This window comes from Balaenoptera physalus, assembly GCF_965194825.1.
Source record: "Balaenoptera physalus genome assembly, chromosome: 14".
Classification (NCBI taxonomy): Eukaryota; Metazoa; Chordata; class Mammalia; order Artiodactyla; family Balaenopteridae; genus Balaenoptera; species Balaenoptera physalus.
Window position 1 is genome coordinate 25,670,298 of NC_138893.1, and position 8,211 is coordinate 25,678,508.

An 8,211-nucleotide genomic window follows, 5' to 3' on the forward strand; every position below is an offset into this window, starting at 1 on the left:
GACGCCCGCTCGGGACCACACCTTCTCCTCCAGTTCCCGGTCCCCCCAGCACCGTCCCTGCTGTCGCGGTGAAGCCAGGCAACAAGCACCGCACATGGACACTTCGGGGCGAGTCCGGCAGTGGGCACGTCGCAGGGCAGCGCCTGTCCCCCGGCCCCCGGGACCACTGGGGACCATCGGGGACCACCAGGGCCTCCCTCCCCAGCCGCCGCCTCTCGCCCCTCAAGGCGGGCTCGCCATCGCTCGGCCAGTCCAGCGTTCCGAGGTGTGCATCTGAGCAGAAGCAGCACGCGCTTTACTGGTAACGCGCGTCGTGATGTGCCTGCGCCCCCAAACCTGACGGTTTTACCGTAAAGATCCTGAGCGCGGGCTGGGGGCGGGGGGCCTGCTCCTGAGCCTTGCTCCCCCCGCTGCCACTTCCGCCTGAGAGAAGCGGTGCAACGAGCCAGGCTCCCCGCTTCGGAACCCAAATGCCAGGCCTGGCAGAAAGGGACAACTCCCGCTCCACAGCCAGGCCTCCCCCCAGGCCTTCCCGGAGGACTGCTTTCACGGGAATAAAAGGCCCACAGAGCAGACCCGGGCTCCTTTCTCATTCACAGAGGGGGTCCCTAACTCAGGCCTCTCCCCGAACGGCCCCCTCCCGCCCTCACCACCCTGCTCCCCACCAGAACGCCCCCCGGACGGCCCGCAGCCCCCCGTGACAGCACCTCCCCCGGTGCGACTGCTCAGCCGGGCTGCCACCTGCCACCTGCCTCTCCGCCTTCCTCCCGCTCCCCCAGCCCCGCGTCAGGTCAGCCGAGGCGGCAGGCACGGGAAGCACTGACGGCCCGCTGTCCTCCGCCCACCGAGCTCCCCAGCGCAGCACTCGGGGTCTGCAGCCTTCCTGCCTGGACCCTCACACACCCCGACGCCCCACCGGAGCCGCATCCTGGCGGCCACACTCCGGCTGCTCAGGCCCCTTGGAGAAGCCTTACCACCTCTGCACAGGTGCTCCGCCCAGCCCTCCCGCCGCGACAGGAGCAGGTGGCAGGGACCCGGTGAGGGCTGTGGCTCGGGTCCTAAAACAGAGCCCAGCACGCGGACGCCCCTCCTCCAGTACCCGCACCACCAACCTGCCGCCCCCCGCGAGGCACGAGGCGTCCCCGGCCACCTGCAGGAAGGGCCACCACACACGGGACAGCCTTGCCGGCACCGCGCCCCCTGCACTCGGCCCTCCCCCGGGGCAGGCTGCACACCAGGAGGGGGCGGGGCCCCTTCAGCCAGGGACAGGCTTGGGTGCGCTGCTTTTCCCGCAATGCAGAGGACCATGCTCGCCCACACTGGTGTCCAGAAAGCACAACCGAACATACAGGTAATGCATTTCTTTACGCCACTTCTCGTCCCCAAAAGGACTTCTGACAGTGCCCCAGCCTCCCCACCAAAGGTGGCAGGCACGGTGCGTGGGGAAAGCCGGCGCTAGTGACAAATAAACCCAGGCTGAAAACTCCTACCCCAGTGGTTTGTGCAGGTCGCTCACTCCCAGGCGGCCTCCTCACATGCAAACAAAGACCCTGAGTGTCCCCCTCAGCAGGTGACCTCGAGAATTCCCTAGGACAGACTGGGTAAAGCCTCCAGCAAGGCCTTCAATAAATGTTACTATCAGCAGTATCATTACTGTACTGACCAGAATCTCCTGCAATGTAACTCTACCAGGCTGAACCTGAGTGATATGAGGGTAGAGACCCAAAAATAAGGCCCAGTTCCACATACACACAAAAATTATTGCAGATCTTCTAATTCTGACAAAGCTCACCTAATGGACCACGTTACCCCTCACTACTGTGACTTTCTCTCACACAGGAAAACAATGTCATATGCTGGTGTCACTGCTGGTTCCCGGCCACTGCAATAGTGTCGGATTTGGTGTCTGGTCCTCCAGGAAGTTCTTCCAATTTAACCGACGATTAAGGTCAAGCCTCCCAGAGACAAGTGACTCGGGGCTGTTGGGGCCAGGCCAGCCACGCCCACTGGGAACACACACGTGCTAAGCCTACGTGCCCGCTCTAGGCCCACACAGCACAAGCTGGCCATCAGCATGGCACACCTGGACACAGAACTCTGCCACCTGAGCGGGAAGCTCCTTGAGACCAGCCACTTCAGTGGCTCCCAAATCATCCACTGTAAAAAACTAGAAACGGGCAGCTGGGCAAAGCACCTCCTTAGAGACAAAAGGAGTTTTAGAGACCTGGCAAATCAGCCCTAGGCGTCACGATGCTCCAGACCAAATGAAGATCCTCGGCCACATGGAATCACAGTCACGGGAGGTGGAGCCCAGCTGAGACCCCGTCTCTAGTCTTGCCTCCACCAGGTACAGTTTTGTGACTGAGTTAACAAACGTCAACTATTATTATTATTATTCAGGGCTCACCATGGGGGGGCCCGGGTCGATTCCCCAAATGGGATTCTCTCCCAATAGCTCACAATAGCCCTGTGAACAGCAATGCCGTTTTCCTGATTTTTGGAAAAACGAAGGCTCGGTAAAGGCTAAGTGACTTCACTCAAGGTCACAGATAGTAATTATGGAGCCAGGTCCAAACTGAGTCAGTCTTGTTCCCAGAGGCTGGAACCTTAACCCTGCGTATAGCACCGCAAATGAGGGCGTGGACAGTGTAAATCTGTAAAACTAGGATGCTGATTGGATGGGGTGGGGTATAGGGACAAGGATGCCGATTGGATGAGGGGAAAACAAGGATGCTGATTGGACTGAAGAGAAACACGGATACTGACGGTACTGGAGGGAAAACAAGGATTCTGCTTAGCTCCTCACCCTTTTTCCAGTTAGTCTCATCCTTCTAGGAGACTACGGCTCCACATTAACATTTCTACCTAGGCAGTGCTTCATACCCCACAAAACAGTCGTCTATTACCTTCTGTGCTCGTGTTCATCCAGGTAGACAGAGCAAGTGTGATCACTGCCATCCCACAGCGGAGGAGGCAGCCAGGGGCTTAACAGCTGCCCAACCCACCCAGCTAGTAAATGGCATCAGCAGAATCCCTCCCACAACTGGCACTTCATAAATAAAATCTCAGTTCAGCTTCCCCAAAATGTATCTGGTTGCATATATGAAAGTTAACCCTTACCTGACACCATGAAAATGCTTCTACCCAGAGAGAGAAAAAGCAAGACCAGCCATTCAAAGGGAAAGATGGGTGTGAAATATAATACGGCTGTCCATGCTTAACGTTTGTTTGTAAAACTAACGCCAAAGTTTTGGTAACATCTGCATGTTCTGTCATAACCACAAGACCGAAGACTATAACGCGGGGATAACATGTCAGGTTTGCAATTCGAAGAGATTCACGTGTCTCTGAGGAGTTACAAAACCATACACACATCCATAAGCACAGGCAACTTAGAACAATGCCGGCTGAGGATGGACCCACGTGGGAGGGGAACTCGGAGCTTGTGTGGGTTGGAGAGCTCTTCTCAGGCAACCCTAAGCCTGCCCTGGAGATGCTCAAACATTAGGGTCCCCTGGGGCGCTTGCAAAGACACAGGTCCCCGGGTTCTGACCCAGTAGGTCTGGCAAGGGGCCCTATAATCTTCCTTTTTAACCAGCACACTCAGTAATTCTGACACCAGCAAGGTTCAGACCACCTTTTGAGAAACTGTTGTGCTATAGCTCACGAGTATCCCACTTCAAGGAGAGCAACGGGGCCCGCTTGTCAGTGGTGGCTCTTATTTATAACACCGACAAGTGGGCCAGATCTGAAGGGGACACCCTTGGCCCCTACTTTTAGTCCTTTTTTGGGGGGTAAAAAGAAATGAGAAATAACTACCAGTTATTTATTAAAGTTTAACATTAAAATGTCCCATCCCATATTTTGCCCTGAGAGTCAATTCACTCTCTCCATCCATCTAGAAACCTCTGAACATCCAGGACTGGAATTGCCCAATCTGTCAATAAGGTGAGAGTTTTCTAAACTAGTATCCATATGACTCAATTTGTCAGTTAAAACTGCCACCAGCGCTGTGCTTGCAGAAAAATGTCCATAAATGCATTATTGCAACTGGCAGATCGATGTCTATAATAAAAACAAATAGATTTGACAAGTGCCAGCTTTTACGAGTCCTGCCATTGGTGGACCGCACATTCAGTCTCACCCGCAGACTTCTGGGAATGGGCAACAGACCTTGGGTTAGATACTCTGCTGACTTCACAAGTGTTACGGGTAGGAAATTATTCTAAAGAGAAAATTTTCCAAGTAATAGAATGAACGTACTAGGCGTTTATAGCTCTCTCACAATTCCTTTCACAGTTACACACATACACACATGACAAATTTAACAACCCTAAGAAAATGTTTCTGTAGAATTTTTAACTGGTTTTTATCACAGCTGCATCACAGGCCAAATGAGTTTACTCCAGGTTGGGGAGGGGGAGGGGACAAGGGGACATGAGGCCTGGAGACCCCCACTCCTCTGCTAAGTCCCCAGTCTAACTGAAAACAACCTGTGGTATCAGAAACAAGTGTCAGCATTTAGCACGTGGCCAAGGATGTCACTGCCGTGTCAGTGGCCCCTGGGGCAGCCTATTTATTTAGTTGTTTAGCTGGAGCAGACATCAGGAGGATGGCAGCCACAGACTAGCTTAACTGCCAGGGATTTCGAGCACTTTGGCAAGACACTGTCTGTGACCAATTTACACGTAAGCCACATCTGCCAAAACCACTTTGATTCCTTCAAAGTTTACAAAAGGTCACAAAAATGATTTATTCCTCTTCTTAGGCAATTCATTTTAACAGTGATATAAAGGAGTAGGTCATTCACTGTACCCCATATACTTTTAAAAATAAATTTATTTATTTATTTTTGGCTGTGTCGGGTCTTCGTTGTGGTGCGCGGGTTTTCTCACTGTCCTGGCTTCTCTTGCTGCGGAGCACAGGCTCTAGGCGTGCAGGCTTCAGTAGTTGTGGCATGTGGGCTCAGTAGTTGTGGCTTGTGGGCTCTAGAGTTCAGGCTCAGTAGTTGTGGCACACGGGCTCTAGAGCGCAGGCTCAGTAGTTGTGGTGCACAGGCTTAGTTGCTCCGCGGCACGTGGGATCTTCCTGGACCAGGGCTCGAACCCGTGTCCCCTGCACTGGCAGGCAGATTCTCAACCACTGCGCCACCAGGGAAGCCACCATATATTCTTTATATGGTTTCCCCAAGCCCTGCGGCCCTCCTCGATAAGCTCTTTATTACTGTTAATTTTTTAAGAAAATTTAAAAGAAAACTAGACTATTTCTTCCCACTGACCAGCAGATAATGCAGCAGTTACCCAAATGCCACAGGACACACATCTCGCAGTATTTTGCCTCTAACGGCGGAGGCCCAACTTTCATCTACCTATGCCCAAGAAAGGCCTCCAGAGCTAACGGGATGGGAAAATTGATGTCAAGCAAGGGGAAACTAGCCATCCTGCACAGTCAAAACTCCTTCCCCTTCCCAGATACACCACACACACTTTCAAACCAAGAATGGGCAATGGATTGGTTCATTTATGAAAAGGCCACTCTCACCCAATGGTAATATTATATTATAGTTAATATGTCTTCGATGTTTAAATCTTCAGGTTTCCTTTAAATAATATTCTCTGATAAGACTCAACCTCTTTCAGAAACTACCCAGGAAACAGAGGGTCAGGGAGGACCGTGACAGGAGCCAAAGGAGCTCAGGGCCTTGCAGGGACCAGGGGCCTCAGAGACGACACAGGATGTCAAAAACCTCAAGGGAAGCGGGTCTAGAAGAGCAACTTCACCCTGGGGCCATGGAGGTAGGTGGGGTCAGAGCAAAGTGTGAAAACAAACCTGGCAATAATGTTAACAGATGACTATGGGAAAAGAGAATTCAGAAATCACTGTTTTGCTTCCTTCTTTTCCTACCAAGGAGAATATACTACAAAACTGAAAAGGGCATTGATGCCCAAAAAAGGGGAGTTGAAATACAACAGTCTTGGTTTGAATCACTGGCTTCTAAATGTTTGTCCTCTGCAAAATAAGAATAAAGGCAATTCAGTAAGTTTATTTTATTAAAAAATACGAAGAAGAGTAAACTGTTTGGGGTTCCTCAGAAAGGAAGAGAAGAGGCCTGGAGGAGAAAGTCCACAGGAACGCCAGGGAAGTCACGTTCTTCCTCAGGCCCTCCTTCCGCCTCCTTCCCTGAAGGAAGGATGGATGGTCCCTGCGTGAGACATCTGTAAGGGAAACCGTGGAAGAGCAGGTCTGAGTGGAAGATAAGGCCCAGGTGAAGCTCGACAGATAATCCAAGCAAGACCAAAACAGAGAGGAAAAGAAAGGTTTAAGAACCGCCGCAGCTGAACAAGAGTAAGATGTTAACCACTGTGGCCACACCGGGGGCTTTATTTCTTTAAACCTTGCTCTGCAACAGCGAGGCCTTTTTAAAGCAGCGTCTAATGACATTAGTTAAATCTAGTTTGTGCAATACAGATTTAATGAAAAGAATGTTCACCTAGAGAAGTACCTTAGTGTAGCTCTGCCCTTGAGGCCTGGTTCCCCCAGCCCCAGACTGTCACAGACACCACTCTCCCACTCAAATCCTAACTCAAAACAAGAACCCAAGCAGAACTGAAACGCCTGCCAGCGCAAGGCCAGCTCTCCTTTGCAACTTGCAGGCTCTGGACCTGAGCAAGGGCGCACCTGGCGTGAACTGCCTCATGGGACAAGGTCCCAGTTAACTCGATATTAACCACCAGCTGGGGGTGGGGGATGGAATGCAAAGGGCGGCCCTGACATCATTTTCTTAAAGTTGTTGACCCCCATGGCGGGCTAAGCTTCCTTGTGTCCTTTTCACCTGAGTGTTTTCTCCACCGGGGACTCGTGAAAGCAACACCCCCCCTCCTCATCACGTCTCGGGACGGGGAGATGAAGAGGGGGGCCTGGCTTAGCTACTGGAAGGGCTCACAGTTACACGGCCAGTCTAATCCTCAGCACTTCGTGTTCCCCAGCTTCGTGTTCCGCTGCTAACAGCCGCGGTGTCCCGTCTCCGGACAAATCAGTCCCCCCTGCTTGATGACCGACCATCCACTCAACCAAGCAAAAGCTGTGCTCACATATACAAAATGTGCTTCCAGAACAAGGTCAGCTACTGAGTCGAGGCACGGAGAGCAAACGCCATTCTGAGATTCAGCAAACGATGAGCCCAGGGAGTGAGGAATACCGCTTAGAACTGCTCTACAGCGTTATCACCGACTTGGGAATTCCGGCGCCCAGGGTAAGTGGCTCTCACACTCCACCTGGTTACGTGTTGCTGTTTACGAAGGCGATTAGGGCGTAATGTATACCAACATCAGATGAGGACGCCAGAACGCGGCCCTCCTCTCACCCTGTCTCAAGCAAGAGGCCATAGGGGGTTCTGCACAAGGGGTCTGCTAAGGGCCTGCTGCAAGGCAGGCCCGGACTACGGCCTTCTGGAAGCTTCCTGGAAACAGAAGGCAGAGGAGAGGCCCCCTTGGGGCTGGTCGGCAGTGCAAGGCAGGAGGGCGGGCAGGAGGGCGTCGAAGGTGTTGACCAACTAGAGGTTCGGCGGAAGCGGCCACAACTCCCAGGCCAGGCCACTGTCATCCAACTTGGCCGAGGAACCCCAGGCTGGGAGAAGGCTGGCTACACCTGGGCATACCTGGTCACACCTGGGACCCACAAAGGTCAGCTGGGGGGTGGTGAGAGCGGGCCCCACCACGATGGCAAGGCGGGACGGGGAGCGCTCGGAAGACCACTGGGGGCTGGAATGCCCCAAGGGCTCCAGACGCCTGCTCTCCCCAGGGAGAGCCCCGAACTTTGGCGGGAGGAAGGCAACCCAGACACTCACCGCGCTGCCCAAACCGCCGACCGAGAGGAGCTGCGAGCGCAGAGACGCTCTGAGTGAGCGCGTGAAGCCCGGGCAAGTCCGTGGCGCGGGGGCGGGGCCGAGGTTTGTGGGCGGGGCCTGACGTAAGGCTCCCGGGGCCCACACGCACCGGGACGTGGCGGAAGCGCGGCCGGGAGACGCAGAGGCGGGGCCGCACCGAGGTTCGGGGGCGGGGCCCAGAGTGGGACGGGACCTGGACGTGAGGGCCGCGGGGCCAGACGCGCGGGGGCGGGGCCTAGACTGGTGGGGCGGGGCCGAGCATGGGCACCGCCTCCCCGCCGGCGCGCGCTCGCCCAGGTCGGAGCATGCCCAGTGCGGCGGCGCCG

The 8,211-nt window shown here is 54.2% G+C and overlaps 1 protein-coding gene across 1 annotated transcript in view; it reads right to left on the reverse strand.

The window, feature by feature from the left end:
* Positions 1-7,934, reverse strand: part of MGMT (O-6-methylguanine-DNA methyltransferase) — a 275,720-nt gene extending 267,786 nt beyond the window's left edge. The window contains exon 1 of the mRNA XM_082423245.1: positions 7,847-7,934. The gene's annotated coding sequence lies outside the window, so the exon portion shown is untranslated. The remainder of the gene's footprint in view (positions 1-7,846) is intronic.
* Positions 7,935-8,211: the final 277 nt, after the last annotated feature.